Source organism: Galeopterus variegatus, unplaced genomic scaffold, assembly GCF_000696425.1.
Source record: "Galeopterus variegatus unplaced genomic scaffold, G_variegatus-3.0.2 Scaffold234, whole genome shotgun sequence".
In the NCBI taxonomy this organism is placed as follows: domain Eukaryota; kingdom Metazoa; phylum Chordata; class Mammalia; order Dermoptera; family Cynocephalidae; genus Galeopterus; species Galeopterus variegatus.
In genome coordinates, this window is record NW_007726345.1 from 38,455 (window position 1) to 58,627 (window position 20,173).

Here is a 20,173-nt window from a genome sequence, read left to right on the forward strand (position 1 = left end):
AATGAAAATAAGGACACATCATACCAAAACCTGTGGGATAGTGCAAAAGCAGTACTAAGAGGGCAGTTTATTGCAATTAATGCTTGCATCAAAAGAATAGAAGAATTTCAAATAACCTAATGCTACACCTCAAAGAACTAGAAAAACAAGAACAGTCCAATCCTACAATTAGTAGACAGAAAGAAATAATTAAGATCAGAGCAGAATTAAATGAAATAGAGACCCAAAAAATGAAACTAAAGATTAATGAAACAAAAAGTTGGTTTTGTGAGAAGATAAACAAAATAGACAAAACATTAGTTAGGCTAACTAAAAAAAGAAGAGAGAAGACCCAAATAACAAAAATCATAAATGAGAAAGGAGACATTACAACAGATACCACATAAATACAAAGAATCACTAGAGGATATTATATAAACAACTATTTGCCAACAAATTTGAAAACCTACAAGGATAAATTTCTGGACACATACAAACTACCAAAACTGAACCAAGAGAAATAGAAAACCTGAGGAGACAAGTAATAAGCAACAAGATTGAAGCAGTAACCAGCAATCTATCAGCAAAGAAAAGCCCAGGATGAGATGGCTTTATGAATAAGACTCTAAAAGTATAGACAACAAAAGAAAAAGAAATGGGATTATATCAAACTAAAAAGTTTTTGCACAACAAAGGAAACAATCAGCAGAGTGAAAAGATAACCTTCAGAATGGGAGAAAATATTTGCAATCTATGCATCTCACAAGGGATTAACTTCCAGAGTATGCAAGGAACTCAAACAACCAAATAGTAAGAAAACAAGTAACCCAATTTAAAAATGGGCAAAGGAGCTGAATAGGCATTTCTTAAAGAAAGCTATACAGATGGCCAAGAGACACATGAAAAAATGCCAAACATCACTAAGCATCAAGGAAATGCAAATCAAAACCACACTGAGATATTATATCATGCCAGTTAGACTGGCCATTATCAAAAAGACAGAGAATAGCGAATGCTGGCAAGGATGCAGAGAAAGGGGAGCCCTCCTTCAATTTTGGTGGGACCATATGTTAGTGCAGCCACTATGGAAAACAGTATGGAGGTATATCAAACAAGTACAGACAGAACTGTCATATGATTCAGCAATCCTGCTGTTGGGTGTATACCCAAAGGAATGGAAATGATCATGTCAGAGGGAAAACTGCACTGCCATGTTTGTCACACTCTGTTTACAATAGCTAAGAGTTCAAACCAACCTAAATGTCCATCAATGAATGGCTGGATAAGAAAAATGTGGTATGTATACACAATGGAATACTACTTGCTGTGGATTGGTTGAATTTTGTCCCCCAAACTTCATATATTAGAAGCTTAAATTCCCACTGCAACTGTGGAGGGTGGGGGATCCTATTATGGTAATTGAAAGGTGGGTCCTTGAAGATGTGATTAGATTGTAGGACCCTGCCATAGTGATTTGATTAATAATGGTGGTCATGGGAATGGTTCTGAGTGCTTTGAAAGGAGAGTGCATGAGAAACTATCTCTCGCTGCTCCACCATTTTCTACCATGTGAGGCCCCCGTGTTGCTGAAAAGCCACCACCAGAAAAGGCCCTCACCATAAGTGTTCGCTGGACTTTGGACTTCCCACCCTCCAAAACTGAAAGCAAAAAAATTCATTTTCTTACAAATTACTGAGTTCCCTTTATTTTGCTATAAGCAACAGTAACATATTAATACACTACTATAACATAAAAAAAGAATGAAATAATGCCATTCTCAGCAACATGGATGAATTAGAGAAAATTATGTTAAGTGAAATAAGCCAGACACAGAGAGAAATAGTGTGTGTCCTTGCTCATAAGTGGGACCTAAAAAATAAACAAATATATATATATATATATATATATATATATACATATATATATATATATAAAGATACAACAATCACAATAATTCATTGAACTTTCAAAGGAGAGAACAGAACAGAAGCCCCCAGAGATGGGAAAGGGGGAGGAGGAGGGGGAAGAGGGTTGGTGAGAAATTGGTAAAGGGCCACAAAGATGATTATTTTGTATAATGTTGAATATGCTAATTATCCTGATTTGAACATCATGTATTGCACACAGGTATTGATATTCAACACTGTACCCCACAGATATTTATAATCAGTTATGTTTCAATAAAATATAAATGTACATATGTATATGTACGTATGTGTATATTTTTAAAGACCTAAATCAGACTTCTAGGGATTAAAACTAAAATGTTTGCATTGAAAAATACACTTTGTAGAATCGATAGCAAATTACACATTACAAAAAAGAGATTCATGAACTTGAAGATGTAACAGTAAAGAGAATACTCACCATTTTATTCCATGAGTCCAACATTACCCTGATATAAAAACCAGACAACGCCATTATAAGAAAAGAAAACTGTAGAGCAATATCCCTGAGGAACATTGATGCAAAAAGTCTTTACAAAATTTTAGAAAATCAAATCCAGCAATATGTAAAAAGAATAATATATAATTTCCAAGTGCAATTTGTATCAGGAATTCAAGGTTGGTTTAACATTTGAATAGCAATCAATGTGCTTCGCCATAGAAAAAAACTGGAAAAAAAATGTGATCATCTCTATAGATGCGGAGGAAGAATTTAAGAAAATCCAGCATCCATTCCTGGTAAGAACTCTCAACAGACTTGGAATAGAAGGGAACTTTCTCAACCCAATAAAAGGCATCTATGGAGTAGCTGCAAATATCATCATAATGAAGATTGATTGAATGCTATTCCCCTAAGATCTGGAATGCATGTTCACTTTTACCGCTTCCATTAAACATACTAGAGGTTCTAGCTAGTTCATTAAGGCAAGAAAGAGAAATAGAAACCATTCCAATTGGAGAGGATGAGTAAAACTCTCTTTATTTGCAAATGACATGTTTATGTGGTTTATGTAGAAAATCTGATAGAATTTACCAAAAAAAAAAAAAGCTCATATTAAGTGACGATGGAGATTTAACTTAGTCACTTCCTTTCTGGCCTTCGTGTTTTTCCATTATCACAAAGACAGCAAACTGATTCTGTTGCAATTTTTCACATTATATTTTTTGGTAGATAGTTGTCTTCCAGTCATGATGTCAAGAATCTGTTGTGTGTATTTTATTTAAAACTGCCACTAATCAATTTTGATGCAGATATCTTCTTACTGTGGTGCATGTCTGGGCACGTTTAAACCCATCCTGGGGAGGGGAATAAAAATAAGCCTTCCCAGAGGAGGTGTCCCCCCTTCCAGGATGCCTCTTCACCATCCTTCCAAACCCCGTGCCTCCTTTGCTTGCCACCTCGTGTTCACGCTGCAGGTCTTGGCTTTGATGTTGTTCCGTGACTGCCATCCTTGTGCCCCTTCAGTTTATGCAGCATCTGGTATGTGGTGGATGCTTTGGAAACCTTAGAAGAATGGATGGAGGAATGGATGGAGCTTGGCAGCTGAGTTGAAGGAATTCATTTCATCAAAGAACAAAGTGAAAACACAGTCCACATTTTAAAAGACATTTGATCATTTTTACCAAGTTTTTATGCCTTTCAAAAAATGCTACAGACTTGTTAAAATGTGCATCCTACTTTGGGGAGTTCTACCTACCCCACTCTTATCATGCAAAGGTTCCATCCCAAATGTTTCCCTAGGCTGTGATGTTTCCAGTCTCTCTTAATCAAATCTTGAAGGAACTCAAATGAAAGCATTGTTACATGTCATGTGGCAGCTTCTTTGCCAAGAAGGAAACCAAAGGACTCAAAACATAAGTGGATTTTTTTCTTTATTATTTCAGTGGAACAGTAATTGTGCCTATTTTTCATAATGATTTGTGGGTTACAAACTGCCTCCACATCCATCTTCTCATTGCCTTTTGTAACAACCCTGTGATTTGTTATCATTTTGGCAATAATCATCTTACTGAGAAGGGAAATGCAGGTCAGAAACATGAAGTTTTTGCCCAGAGAGGCACAGCTGGCAAATGGTGGGACATGGTCTCTGCTTCTGCCCTGTCCAAATGTCCAGCCCTTGTTTTTTCCTCAGCATCAAATTGCCTCACAGTGAGAACAAGAGCCTGCAGGGTTTTCCAGTTTCCTCGGAAATTGACTCATACGGAGGACGCTCTATAAATACTTGTTTAATTGCCATTCATTTGGGCTAGTTCCTACCGAGTATGAGTGCCAGACTTTGCAACAGGCATGGATTTCTCCAGATGAACTTTTATCTTATGGAGTTTGTTCTTCCCAATTCCAAATCCTTGTAATAAATGTAGAGCATTTGAAAGCCAACAGGTTTGTTTGTTTGTCTTGTTTTTTGTTTGTTTTAAAGATATGTCATAAAGAGCATGTTTAATTTTTTTCTTTTTTTTTTTTTTAGCTCATGTCTGTTATTAACTCATGCACAATTACTTATCTTCTTCTGGTTTGTTGAAGCAATAAGTCAGACAACATTTGCCACAGTCATGTCTGTCAAGGTGACTGGCCATCAAAACCCCAGCACCACATTCGTCTGCAGGGCACTCCCAATGAACCCGCTAATTTTGCCATTTTCAATCTCCTAATAGTATTTCAAAACAGCCAGCTTCACCTCCTTTCTCTTACGCTTATTCTTCTTGGGAGTGGTAGAAGACTTCTTCCTTTTCCTAGCGTCACCACGAAGTCTCAACACAAGGCGAAGAGTTGACTCCTTCTGAATGTTACAGTCAGACAAACTGCATCCATCTTGCGGTTGCTTCTGATCAGGAGGAATTCCTTCCTGATCCTGGATTGTGGCCTTTACATTTTCTACTGTATCTGAGGGCTCAACTGCGAGAGTGATGGTCTTCCCCATAAGGGTTTTTATGAAAATCTGCCTCTTGGGGACGGTTCTACCACAGATGGTGGATCAGAAAGCCAAGTGTGTTTAACTCTGTGTTTTAGGAAGATTTTGTTGTAGACAGCACAGTGCAGAAAGTCAATGCACATTCTAAAACTTGCTTCAACATGCCTGCTTCTTTTGAATTGTTATTTCTACAAGTGCGTATTTCACTTTTTTTTCTTTCAGCAAAGGACAGTCGAGAGACTATTAGAGAACAGGTCATTTCCAGAACAAAAAAACTGTGTGGAGTGTTTTTTTTTTTTCTTTTACCCAGCCAATTCATTCATCTTCAAATGCCTTAGAAGCATTAGGACATCACAGTCAATAGCAATTTTGAGGGGGTTCTATTGGAACAGCTAAAACAGAAGTTGAAGTGTCTGATTCTTTGTCTGATTATAAATGTGCTCTCCCTCTCTCTCTCTCTCTCTCTCAGACTCATTGTTGCTATTATAAAGTGGATAAAATCTCTTTTCACCTGCCTATGCTGCTGTGATGTGAAAATTAATAGGATGTGTTTTACGCACACAAAAAAAATTGAAAGACTGTATAAAAAGTTGTACCTCATAGTTCATATCTCTGAAGTTCATCCATTTATGGCCTTTGTAGTGTTCAGATTGCCAAATTATTTAAGAGCCTTTAAATTTTATTCTTTCCTTAATATTTGAAATGTTTACATTGACAGATATAGAGTTGTAAAATTATATGTTACTGGAAACCTGTAATCTGGTCCTTTGGAAAACATCTAGGAAAATGTTTGACCTAGGAACAAAACCGTTTTTAATGCTCAGTGTGATAGTTTGCCACTACCTGCCATAAGGCTGCCCTAAATGACAGCGAGTGACCAAGAAGCCACACTTTGCAGTATCTGTCACTGCTGGTCAGTGATGAGCTGACTCAGGTGGTTAAAAAAGGCCCTGGGGTAGCGAGTGGGGAAAAGAGAAGCTGGTGTTAAACATGACATGGGCAGTTGCTACTTCTGGCAAGGTGATGGACTAATATGGAATATTAAAAGCCTCTCAGTAAAAACACAAGAAATGCTGGAAAAATACATTTAAAAATTATTATACGTACACAGGCCGGCCCAGTGGCGCACTGCTACAGTGCACCGCTTGGGAGCACGGCAGCGCTCCCGCCGAGGGTTCGGATCCCACATACAGACCGGTTCCCGCTCACTGGCTGAGTGAGGTGCGGGCGCAGCACCGAGGTTTGCGATCCCATTGCCGGTCCCGGTACGGTACGGGTGCGACACTGAGGGTTGCGATCCGTTGCCGGACACGAAAAAAGACAAAAAGGAAAAAAAAATTATTATACGTACAGAACAGAGCTTGAAAGAAAGGAAAATTTGTATGTGCCAGGAAGGAAGGAGGCTTCTGGAAACCAAAGCAATAAGGGTGTGGGCAGATGCCACAGCTGTCCTGGGGGCAGGAGGGGGGCTGGTCCCAGTTACATTGGGACTTGGGGTTGAGCACCCACATGGGGGTTTGGAGATGAGACTTCGGACCTATGTCAGATGGGAATGATAAACTGAGACCTCCAAATAAACTAGGACCCTTCAGAAGGCTGTGCCTTCATTGAAGAGTCACCAGAATGACAAAATATTTTTGTCTATCAGCACAAGAGACCATGAGAAAGTCTCTAGTGGGCTCTGTAAAAAGGAAAAAAAATCACATGTGAATCTGAAAACCCAGGAGTATTCCTCGTAAGTACTGAGGCTTCAATCTACATTACCTACATGGTTAAAGAGGAGTATTGTGGTGTAATGATACCACAGCATAAATTAGAAGTCATGCTAAACCCACCAATGCATTTTAGGTATATGCCCAATTGTACTAATGCTATAAAATAAAAAGCAAGATAGGGATAAATACAAAATTCAGAATAGTATTTTCATCTGGGGGATAGAAGAGAATATAATTGAGGACAGCAAACAAGGATTTAAGTGTTATTGGACTGGTCTTGTTTCTAAAACTGGGTAGTGATTACACCATTTATTTAATTTTTATTTATGAACCATATACACTCATTACATATATTTTTTCTTTTTTTGAAATATTTTATTTTTTAAATTTTTATTTATTTAAAAAAATTATTGTTGTTTTTGATTGACAGATCATAATTGTATACATTTATGAGGTACAATAGGATGTGTAATGATTAAATCAAGTTAACATCCGTCATCTCACTTACCTATCATATTTTATGCTGAAAAATTTGAAATTTACTCTTAATTTGAAATATGCAATGCATTATATTGGCTATAGTACCATGCTGAGCAATAGATCTCAAAGCCTGTTACCTCTATTTATCTGCAAATTTGTGTGCTTTGATCAACAATTCCCCATTCCCTCCCTTTCCACCTACAGCAATCACTGAGTACCATCATTTTACTCTTTTCTATGAGTTTATCTTTATTAGATACGACATATAAGTGAGATCATGTGGTATTTGTCTTTCTGTGCCTGACTTATTTCACTTAACATAATGTCCTTCAGATTTTCCTCCTTTATAAGGCCAAATAGTATTCCATTGTGTATATTATCCAATCAGAAGAACAAAAAGAATTAAAAAGAATAAAGAAGGCCTATGGGAATTATGGGACACTATCGAGTGAACCAACCTTTCCATAACAGGAGTTCCCAAAGGAGAAAAGAGAGGAAAAAAGGCTTAGAAGCCACATTTAAGGAAATAATGACAGAAAATCTCCCAAACTTGGGGAAAGACAGCATCAAGGTAAAACGATCTCAGAGGTCATCAATCAAATTCAATACAAAGAGGTCACCAAGATACATCATAATTAAACTATCAAAAATCAAAGACAAAGAAAGAATATTGAAACCAGCAAAAGATAAGAAACATATCACATTCAAGGGAGCCCCAGTACAGCTTTCAGTGGATTTTTCAGTAGAAACTCTGAAAGCTGGGAGAGAATGAGATGATATAGTCAAAGTGCTGATGGGGGAAAAAAACAAATAAACAACAACAAAAAAACCTGCCAACGAAGTCATCACTGTGGTGATCACTGTTGTAATGTCAAAGATTAATTTTGCTTCTTTATGAATTTTCTGTACATGGAATCATGTAGTTACTCTTTCTGGCTTCTTTCACTAAATATCTGAGATCTGTTCATTTTGTTATAGGTAGAAGTAGTTCAATTGTATAACTATGCATATTTAATTATGCATATTTTCAGTTCTCCTGGGTATATATTTAGGAGTGGAAATGAACACTCATATGATACCTCTCTGTTTAACATTCTGAAGAGCTGCCAGACTGTTTTCCACAATGGCTAGAACCACTTTACGTTCCAGCAGCAATGTATGAAGGTTCTCCAAGTCCTTGTCAACTCATGTTATTGTTCATCTCTTTCATTTTAGCCATCCTAGTGGGTATGAAGTGGTACCTTATAGTAGCTGTGATTTAAATGTCCCTGATGATTAATGAAGCTGAAACTCTTTTCATGTATTTATTGGCTATTTACATACCTTCTTTGGAGAAATGTCTATTCAAATTGGTTACCAATTTTTGAAATTGGGTTATCTGTCTTTTTGTTGTTGAGTAAGAGTTCTTTATCTAATTCTTGGTAAACATCTTATATCAGATATATGATTTTCAAATAATTTCTCCCTTTCTAAGTGTTGTCTTTTCATTTTCTTGATAGTGTGCTTGAAGCACAAATGCTTTTAATTTTGACAGCATCTAGTTTATCTATTTTTTTCTATTCTCGCTTGTGCTTTTGGTGTCTTATCTAAGAAATTGTCAAGTACAACGTCATGAAGGTCTATACATATTTTCACCTAAGACTTTTAAGTTTTAGCTTGACAGGTAGGTTTGAGACCTATATTGAGTTAATTTTTGTGTGTGGTAGCAGGTAAGTGTTCAGCTTCATTCTTTTGTAAGTGAACACTCAGTCATCCCCACCATTTATTGAAAAAAACTGCTCTTTTCCTTATTAAATTATCTTAGCACTCTTGTCAAAATCAATATATCATAAATGTAAGTGTTTATTTCTGGACTCTCAATTCTGTTCTATTGATCTATTTATTTACCTTTATGGCAGTAATACACTGTCTTGGTTGCTGTAGCATTGCAATAAGTTTGAAACTTTATTATTCTTTTTCAAGATTGATTCATGTATGTGTATCTCTTGCATTTCCATATGAATTTTAATATCAGCTTATAATTCCTGCAAAAAATTGCAGCTGGAATTTTGATAAGAGTTGTGTTGTATCTTCAGATCAGTTTGGGGAGTATTGCTCTTTTAATATTTAGTCTTTTGATCCATGAATATTTCCATTTATTTATATCTTATTTACTATCTTTCAATGATATTTTACAGTTTTAAATGTAAAAGTCTTTTATTTCTTTGGTAAATCTATTTCTAAGAGTTGTAATCTTTTTTGCTCTTTTAAATGGAATTGTTTTCTGAATTTTATTTTAAATTGTTCATGAAATACATCTGATATTTTTGGATATTGATTCTGTTCTCTGCAATCTTGTTGAACTCATTTATTTGTTCTAATAGTTTTTTAAAAATAGATTCCTTAAATTTTTCTATATGTAATTAGGTAATTTGTGAATAGAGATAGTTTTACTTCCATTCCACTCTATATGGCTTTTAGTTTTCTTTCCTAATTGCCTTGACTAGAGCATCCAGTACAGTGCTGAATAGAAGTGGCAAGAGCTGACATCTTGTCTTGTTCCTGATTTTAAGGGGAAAGCATTCAATATTTCCCCATTAAGTCTGATTTTGGTTTTTCTGTTGTCATTGTTTTCCATAGACACTCACTACTTGGTTGAGGAAGTCCCTTCTGTTCCTAGTTTGTTGAATATTTTTATCATAAAACAGTGTTGGATTTTGTTAAATGCTTCTCCTGCATTGATTGAGGTACTCATGTAGGCTTTGTCTTTGATTCCATTAATATAATATGGTGCATTGATTTTTATATGTTCAACCAAAGTTGCATTCCTGGCTTAAGTCTTACTTGATAATGATGTATAATTCTTTAATATGTTGTTGAATTCTGTTCCTAGTATTTTGTTGAGAATTTTTGTGTCTATGTTTAGTAAAAATATTGGTCCATAGGGTTTTTCTCTTGTGATGTCTTTGTCTGGTTTGGGTATCAGAGTAATACTTGCTTCCCAAAATGAGCTGGAAAATGTTCCCTCTTCTTCCATTTTTTGGAAGACTTTGCAAAAGATTGTTCTTAATTCTTTTTTAAATGTTTGGTAAAATGAACCAATGAAGCCAAGCCATCTAAGTCTAGGCTTTACTTTATGGGTAGTTTTAAAAATATTATTATTTTATATTATTAGTTCAATTTTTTCATTTACTAAAACCCTATGCAGATTTTCTATTTCTGCTTGAATAAGTTTGATAGTTTATATATTTCTATTAATGTTTCTATTTCACCTAGGTTATATAATTTGTTGGCATAAAATCCTGTATACTATTCTCTTATGATCCTTTTATTTCTGTAAGTTTGGCAGTAATGTTTTTTCTTTCATTCTTAATTTAATAATTTGAGTCTCCTTTCTTTTTTTCTTGATCAGTATAGATGAAGTTTGTAATTTTGTCAGTCTTTCAAAGAACCAACTTTTAGTTCTGTTAATTTTCTTTACTATTTCTCTATTTTCTACTTTATTAATTTCTGCACTAGTCTTTATTATTTCTTTGTTTTGCATTTAGCTCTTTTTTTTTCTAGATTTTTTAAGTAGAAGGTTATTAATTGAAGACCTTTCTTCTCTTTTAGTATAGGTGTTCATAGCTAAGCACTGCTTTAGCTGCATCCCACAAGTTTTTATATGTTGCATTTTAAAATTTTATTTCAAAATATTTTCTAATTTCTCTTGTTATTTCTTCATTGATTCACTGGTTATTTAGGGGTGTTTTGTTTAATTTTCACATATTTATGAATTTCTAATATTTTCTTCTGTTATTGATTTCTATTTTCATTCCTTTGTTATCAGAGAAGATACTTTGTGTGATTTCACTAATTCTTAAATTTATTGAGATTTCTTTTATAGCCTAACATATGTTCTATCCTGTAGGATGTTTTATATTTGCTTAAGAAGAATGTGTATTCTGCTGTTGTTGGCTGTTCAATAGACATCTGTTAGTGTTTATTGTTTTGTAGTACAATTTAAGTATTCTGTTTCCCTATTTATCATCTTCTTTGTTGTTCTATCCATTACTGAAAGTGGGATATTGTTGTTTCCAACTATCATTTTTAGTTTACCTTTTTATTTCTTTAATTCTTTCAGTTTTTGCTCCATATATTTTGAGACTCTGTTGTTTAGTCCATAGATGTTTATAATTGTTTTATCTTCCTGATAGATTGACCTTTTTATAAGTATAAAATGTCTTTCTTTGTCTCAGTAAAAACTTTTGTCATAAAGTCTATTTTGTCTGAGTTAGCATTGTCATGCCAGCTCTCTTTTCATTACTGTTTGCATGCATTATATTTTCCCATACATTTACTTTAAGTCTATTTATTCCTTTGAATCTAAAATTTGTCTCCTATAAACAGCACAGAATTGGATCATGTTTTCTTTTTAATCCATTCTGACAATCTCTGCCTTTTAATTGAAATGTTGAGTCCATTTACATTAGTGTAATTACTGATTAGGTACTATTTCTTTATGCCACTTTGCTATTTTTTAAAATGTCTTATGTTTTCCCCCTCAATTCCTTCATTACTGCTGTCTTTTGTGTAATACAAATATTTTCTAGTATACCATTTTAATTATTTTGTTTTTCTTTTACTATATTTTTGAGGTCTTTTCTTACTAGTCACTCTGGGGATAATAATTAACATTTTAAATTAAGACAATCTCATGTGTGTGTGCATGTGTGTGTTTTGGCAACTTTTGATTTTGAGGTACAGTCATTCACCCCTTAGCAATAAGGATGCATTCTAGTAAATATGTTATTAGGTGATTTTGTTGTTGTGCAAAAATCACAGAGTGTACTAACGCAAATCTATGTGGTGTATCCTACTGCACACCTAGGCTGCATGGTATAGTCTATTGCTTCTAGGCTACATACCTGTATAGCATGTTATTATACTGAATACTGTAGCAATTATAACACAATGCTAAGTATTTGTGTATCTAAACATATCTGAACAGTAAAAATATGATATTATAATCTTATGGCACCACTGTTATATATGTGGTCTGTCATTTTCCAAAGTGACTGTAATTCCAAAGATACAAATATTTCAAAAATATTGTGAAGAATCGAATATTCTTAAACATATTCCCAAATTGTTAACATTTTCCATCATTTGCTTTATATTCTCTGTGTGTATATGTTTTGAGAACTGAAATTCTTCATTTTAACCAAATCTAATACATCAACATATTCTTATATGCTTTTACTATATCCTGCTCAGAAATGTTTGTCTACCCTAAAGTTATGAAGATCTTCTCCTGTACTTTTTTCTAGAAGTTTTATTTCTTATGTTGCACATTTAGGTCTACAATACATCTGAAATTATATGCACATGATGTGTAGTTTGTGTCAAAATTCATTTTTCCCCATATAGATGTCCAATTAATGCAGAACTAGTTACTGAAAAGACTATTCATTTCCCATCAGTTAATGTACCTACCCCCTTTTAAAAAAATAAATCACGTCTGTGAATTTAAGTAAGCTTCACTTTTTAGGTGCTTCAGTTTCATCCTTTGGAAAATAGGTATAATTGTGTATTCTCTGGAGTTATTGTAAGAATCCAGGAGTAAGGATGTGGTGCATGTTAATCACTCAGTATGTTTAACATCCGAATGTTAGCTGTGCTCATATGGCACTCATTCTTATAATTGGCATGCCGTAAGTTCTATGTGCTACCCACTTGCCCACTTTAGGTAGCCCCATGGAGGCAGAGAAATTATTCCTTTTGTGTAGTGACGAATCTAAAGCACCTAACCCAGTGCTTGACATATAGTTAGTGCTTAAGAACTATTTGTTTCATAAATTATCTTGTGTATGTTGCTCAAGAAGAAATTTGATAACTTAGAAGAAATGAACCAATGCCTCAAAAACCACAAACTTCCAAAACTCAACCAAGAAAAAAAATAATTTAAATAGTCCTATACCTGTTAAATAAATTAAATCCACAATAGTTCCTGAAAATTAAATCCCAGGCCCAGACAGTTTCACTAGAAAATTCTAACAATTGTTTTAAAGACGAATTAATACCAATTTTATACAATCCCTTTCAGAATATAGAAGAGAAGTAAATATTTCCCAATTGATTTTATGAAAACTGTATTATCCTAACAAAAGCAGATGAAGACAGCATGATAAAAGAAAGCTACAAAACAATATAGCCAATGAATATAGATGTAAAAATCCTAAATGAAAATAATGTCAAGCAATGTATAAAAAGAATTATATACCACAAAAACTAGTGATTTATCCCATGTATGCAAGAGTAGTTCAGTATTCTAAAAGTAGTCAATGTAATCCACCATTATCAACAAACTAAAGAAAAAAATCTTATGATTATGTCAATTGACACAGAAAGAGCATTTGATAACATCTAACATCTGTGATTAACATGCATGATGAAAACTCTCAAGCAACCATAAACAGAGGGGGGCTTCTTCGATCTCGTAAAGAGTATCTGTAGAAAACCTACAGCTAACATCATACTTAATGGTGAAAGATGGAATGCCCTACCCCTACGTTTGGGCATGAGGCAACAATTTTTGCTTTTGCTACTCTCATTTAGAAAACTACTACAAGTTCTAGCCTCTGCAGTAAGTCAGAAGAATGATAAGGGAGGCTTGTCAGGAGAGTTGTCTTGTGAGCTAAGACTAAATGATGAGAAGTGAGGGGAAGACAGAGGAGAACAAAAACCACAGGCAAAGAGACCAGCAGGTGCAAAGACCCCAAGACTAGAACAGAAAGAAAAATAAAAGCCAAAATAGAGGAAGCAAACAAGCAGAGAGTAGGTGCAATGAGATCAGACAGTCCTGTAGGCCAAATCATGCAAGGCTTTGCAGATCGGGCCAAGGGATCCTGAATTTATTCCAGCTGCATTGGGAAGTCACTGGAGCAATTTAACTGGTGAGCGGCTAGTTGCAGAATCACAGGTGAAGTACTTTCAGACAAAGGAATGGCATGAGAAAGGTACAAGGCATGGGAGAGGACTCAGCACATGTGATGAACTCCAAGTCCTTTGGGATGACCAGAGCAAAGAGTCCATCCTGGAGAAGGAAGAGGACAGGATGGAGCCAAGGGAAGGCTCCTGAGAGTAAGACAAATAGCAGGTATGTTTCGAGCACTGTTCTGAGACCTTTACTCATTATAACTCATTAAGTCCTTGTGACCCTAGGAGGTAAATACCACTATTATCCCTGTATTACGGTGAGGATACAGGGACATGGACCTGGAATCAGCCTCCAGAGCCTGCACACTTCAGTAGGGCTTTGTGCGCCCTGCTGGTTAGGGCTCACGACTGCTTGTCAATGACTTCAATAATGTCTCAACTGCTCCCCTGCTTGAAACAAAGGCCCTCCAGTTAATCAGCTACACGGCCTCTGGAGAAGTTGTTCCAGAGCTCAAATCTGACCAGGCCTATTTCCTCTTTTAAATTCCCCAGTGTCTCCCCCTATGTGTAAGAATAAAGCTCAAACTCTTTATCATGGCTTACCAAGTCCTTCTTGATGGGGGCCTTCTCCTGCCTCCCCTCTGACCACTCTCCCACACCCACTCCAGCCGTACTGGGCTTGAACCTGTGCTCGCCTCTCCTCTGAGCCTTTGCACATGCTGTTCCTAATTTCCCTTCTCTCTGCTCTTCTCTTGGTATATCAGCCAGGGCTCGGCTTCAGGGAAGAGAATATACTCTAGTCAGTTCAGAAGAAAGGGATGTTACAGGGTATTAAATGTCTTACCAGAATCCTTGGAGGGGAGAATCCCAAAGTCATGGGGAGACTGGTCCGCAGATGGCAGGTCAATGCCACTTAAATTTTGTTACCAAGCCTTTGTGGACTGTACTAAGTCGAGCCATATGAAATTGTCACTTGCATAGACAAAAGTGAATGAATATTTGCAATTTCACATTGATCAACCCTGTGTGTATCTATAAATGCTTTTTCAGCTGTTGTTTATATGGGAAAAAATTATATTTATAATCCTAAACCTCAATGCAACATTTTTAACAAGGTGATGATATAAGGGCAACTCTCAAGTCACATTCCAAGTACAACTCGTGAAACGTTGGGATCAGTTGTGGTCAGTTGGGAGATAGGAATACCTACACCAACGTGTTGAAAGACTCAATGAGATCTCCAATGTGAGGAGCTCGCACAGAGCTAAGAGCCTTGGTGAATGATTTTTAAAAGCACTTAGGACTGCCGGGAGCTGGTCGTTCATTCTGCACCGCCCTGTGTTTAATCTGCACTGCTGAGGAGGCCGGAGCTGCCATGTCCTGCCCACAATCTGTTCATCTTGGTGAACAGCACACACCCCTTCCCTCTGTCATACATTTTTTCCCCTGTCTCTTCTATCAGTCTTACTTGTCCTTTGTCAGCCACTGGAAATCCTTTAGAAGTATGTAGGATATAGATTAAAATAAATAAAATCATTAAGCCACAAGAACATGGACTGCACTTATACAGATAGCACTTTACAGTCTGCAAAGTCTGTCTGTGCAGCGGCTGGGGGTCGGGGGCTTGGACTCGCAGCTGGCCTTGGCCTCCCTCGGCACGCGCTTCCTCCTGCCCCAGACTGCCTTGGCCTGGAATTGCTGACGGCGTGTGAGGCTCTCCTCTTGATGTTGCCTTGGCCTGTGGGGGGCAGGCAGATAGAAGCTAACCAGCTCCCTCTGACGGCCTGGGGAGGAGATCAGAGGTGGGAACCAGTTGAAAAAAAAATGAGGACCATCATGTCTGAGTGGCTTGAGGATTCTTGTGGCTGAACTAAAAAAAAAAAAAAATCTTATTATTGTGAACATTATTAAAGACTAATATGTATCAAGAACAATTCAGATCTGATAAGCTTGTATAATATGAGCTGATGGAAGGCCCGGCATCCCATTGTTGGATTCCTGTAGCTTAAGAGGCTATTTTTAGCTCATCTTGCCAGATGCGAATCTCTGAGCATTGCTGAGATGCTCCTGGTGTCATGGTGGGCCACCCTCCCTCCCCCAATGCTCTCTCTCAGGGGTAGGGTTGGACGTGAAATTGTCAGAGGGGACACTCACTCTTTTCTCCTGCAGGCACCACACAGTAAAGACACAGGAGATTAGTGTCAGGCTTGTCCTGACTGCCAGGGCTTTCTGAATGTCCCTGCCGCAGAGTCATCTGTCGACACACAGCTCCTTTTGCTTCAGGAAGAAAAAGGGGAGGAAAGTATCTGTTCCAAACGGTTCCAGGGGCATTGGGCTGCTGGAAGACTAAGAACGGTTTAGGGTTTCCTGCAGAAACTTCCTTTTCCTTTCCACACCTTGCCACCACTAACGACACGCACAGATTGTGGAGTGTGGACTGGGTGCCAGGCCCTGGGCAAGGTGAGATGCAGATTCTGTCATTGCTGAGTAAGAGGGGAGCTGCACTGAGGTGTTCTAGTCTGACTTCGACTTTTCCCCTACTGTATGCACCTCCTCTCTCTCGTGTGTTCACGTGTACTCTCATGTGTGGTTAGCACGGCTGACCCTTAGTGTGTACACCCCCGAGGCTGTTGATAGAGGACCTGACTTGCTTCCTAAGAAGAAATCTGACCTGGTGACCTTGGACTCATCAACTTCTCTTGGCCTTGGTTTCCTCCACTGGAAAATTGAGGGTGTAAATGACCATGTCCCATGGCTAAATCAGTAAGTGTGAAGGGATGATCAGGGCGTCTGTGAGTTCCTGAGTTTGGAACTAATTGGAAGACAGACAAGAGTCCGACAGGTGGAGATAGAAGAATTGGCTCCATTGCTGACACAGTTCATTGGAGAACCCTGCTTTAGATCTGCATCCTGAAGGGCTTGCCAACTCTTTAACTCTGAAACAGAATCACCCCCACGCCACAGGAAAGGGTGGTCACCCTTCACTGGCCAGGCCACAGCAGAGAGCAGACAGGAGTGGCAGGTCCTGCAGCAGGGGCTGCACCGAGCACAGACCCTGCTCCTTCTGAACTTGCTCATTAGACAGGCCCCTTCTGCTCCTACTCAGGATGGAGAAGGCTGTGGAGAGAAGCCGTGGAGTCCTTCTTAGGCTAACAAGAGTTCTTGGTCACTGTGACAAGAGAAGGCCAGAGAAAAAGGGGGCTCCTGTAGGTAGTGCCATAAGAGGCATGCCCAGGACCTGACTCAGAGCCTTCCTCCCCCACCAGCCCTCCACCCCATCTTCTTGTCTGTGCAGCCCCTCGCTTCTGCAATGGGCATACCTGACTAGTATGCCGCTCAGGATGTGGGTGCTCTGGGCATTTGGACCCATTCATTCTTGAGTGTGTGATGCTGCTGGTGATGTGCTGAAAGCAGGGAGACAGTGCTGAACAAGACAGTTCCCAGGCTTAGAGAGTCACTAGCTGGTGGGGAGGAGAGTCCAGTAGAGAGAGGGTCACAGTGCCGTACGGAAAATGCTACCAGGGCATCGAGCATGGATTCTGGACTCTGGAGATGGACTGTCTCGGTTCAACTCCCGGCTCTGCCATTTCCTGGCTGTGTCTTCTCAGCTGTGTTAATCTCTCTGAGCCTTGATGTCCTGAGCTGTCAAAGGCTGTTTATAATATGAGGGTACTTCAAAAAGTTCATGGGAAATAGAATTAAAAGATAATATGAATCTTTCCGTGAACTTTTTGAAGCCTCTTTGAAAGCGTTGTTGGGAGAATTTAGTAGGTTTATATACATAAAGTATTTAGAACGGTGTCTGGCTTATCATAAGCACCACATCAGTGTTAACTATTATTATTATAGAGTTCCAGGGTTGGAAAGACTTCTTAGAGCGGAGCATCAGCCTAAACCTCGGCACTATGGACTTGTGGGGCCAGATGATTCCCTGTGCTGGAGGCTGTCCTGTGCCTTGTAGGATATTTAGCAGCATCCCTGACCTCTACTCGCTAGATGACAGTAGCACCCCTCCCAGTTGTGACAATAAAACTGTCTTTACACATTGTACACATTGGGGAACAAAACTGCTCCCTGTTGAGAGCCCTGCTGGAAACTGAGCTGTGAAGATGGGCAAGGGCAGAGAGAGGGGGTCCTCCAGGAATAACGGGTGCCGTGAGTGAATGTGCGGTGGTGAGAGTGTGGGCACATCCTGGGGACTTGTCATGCACATGACATTCAGGTCCAGGCTCCCTGATGAATGTCCCAAACTCAGGTGAGCCCACTAATCCTCAGCGTCCAGCGAGGGCCCAAAGCCTCCTGAGTGTGTGCTGGCCTGTGCCCAAGCTCGCCTTTGTGAAATGGTCCCAAAGAGCATCCACCCATTGCCCTCATCTAAATTCACCCTTGGATAGATCCTTGAGTGCGACACACAGGCTGCATTGCTTCTGCCCCGTGTGACATTGTTTTTATGGAATTGTGCCTTTTATGCCTTCAGTCCACCTTGAGGGACATCATACAAAAAACCCCTGCTCAACTTGTTACTCTGTTTAGAGTTATTTTCTGCAGACACATTGTTCACCACATTACAGAACCTCATCTTTATAAGAATCCAGTAAAAGAAATTTCCCTCTGGTTTCAATGCCAGGAAAAGAAATATGCTTTTTCTATACGATTGATTTTTTTTTTCTTCTTATATCAACCCTGAATCATGAAGTTGAAAGTCGATTATATTTCTCTCTTTGTTCTGGGTGCTGGGAAGGCTAGAGATGGATTTATGGCTCACTATAGGCAAGTATATAGGATCTTTGGGCATAAATTGGGATATTTTTGCCTGCTTCCATTTTCTTGGGTTCCTTTTTTATTCTTTGACCTGAACGTTGGCTTACTTATTTTTAATTTTTTTATGCTGTATGAATTTCACAAGTCACTTAAATCTCTTTTAGAACAAAGTAGGAAATTAATACTTTTTTTAAATTAAAAAAAAATGAACATTGCATTCTTCATGCTGGTCTATTGCAGTAGGCAGGCAGGACTGACGCCTTCACAGCTCACAGGCTTCTTTGCTCCTGCAAGGAGAGCCTCATTCTCCAGATGTCTCCACAGGTCAGAGTGGCTGCGGTGGAGTGTAGGTTTCTCATTTGTGATCTCCATCATTTCCATGACAATGTGCAGCACTATTACGAGAACTAATTATGATTCTAGTATAAGATGACGCAAAAGGGACAATGCACAAAGCTGTGGAGCAGCACAAAACTGCAGAGAGATGAATGAAAGGTCATTCTCTTTTCTCCAGTAATAACATCAAGTCTCCTTGGGAATGAAGGGTTTGTGGCCCAGGGCAGAATACGTCTCTGCAGCGAGAAGAAGCCACAACCTGAATTATGGCTTGAATTACTGTTCTCTTTGCATTTTGTTTTCCTCTTTAGAATTCATTTCATTCTGCAAGTTTCCCCCTCAAAGTTCATGCTGCTCCTCCAAAGAGTTCTGATGGAATACTGAATGAGATATCCTTTGACAGTTTATTTAGAGTGTGAAGCTCACTGGTTATTAATGCAATGTTCCAATAGTCCATCAACTGTTGGAATATAAATTGAGCACCCGTAGGAGGCATATTATATTTAATTCCTGTGGCTTCTTTTTGGGCATCTAAATCCTTCTATGCAGTAGCAAATACATAAAACTGTGTATCAGATGACTCTCTCCGTTCCAAGTGACAGAAGCATAATGTAAAGTAGCTTAAGTCAAAAAAACAAACAAAAAAATAGTCATAGCCCATGCAAATACGAAGTTCAGGGATGGATCTTTCTTCTGGCCAGGTTGGAGCCAGCACCTCCAACAGGTCTGTACTAGTCAGGGTGCTCCAGAGAGAGAGAACCAATAGGATATGTATATAAGTACATAAGGGGATTTATTAGGGGAACTGGCTCACACAATCGTGAAGGCTGAGGAGCCCCACGACAGGCCGTCTGCAAACTGGATGCAGGTAGCCTGGCTCAGTCCCAGTCTGAAGGCCTCAGAACCAGGGAAGCCGATGGTGCCTTGAGTGTAAGTCTTGGAACCCAAAAGCTGGAGGGTCTCGAGCTCCGATGCCCATGGACAGGAGAGCAGAGCGTATCCCAGCCCCAGCGGATAGAGAGCAATTCGCATTTTTCCTCCTTTTCTGTCCTCTCCAGGCCCCCAGAGAATTGGACGGTTCCCACCTACATTGAGGGTAGATCTTTCCCACTCAGTCCACTCAGACCCACATGCTAATCTCTTCTGGAAA

The 20,173-nt window shown here is 38.5% G+C and overlaps 1 pseudogene; it reads right to left on the bottom strand.

The window, feature by feature from the left end:
* Positions 1 to 4,418: 4,418 nt before the first annotated feature.
* Positions 4,419 to 20,055, bottom strand: LOC103585391 (annotated as a pseudogene).
* Between the last annotated feature and the right edge of the window lie 118 nt (positions 20,056 to 20,173).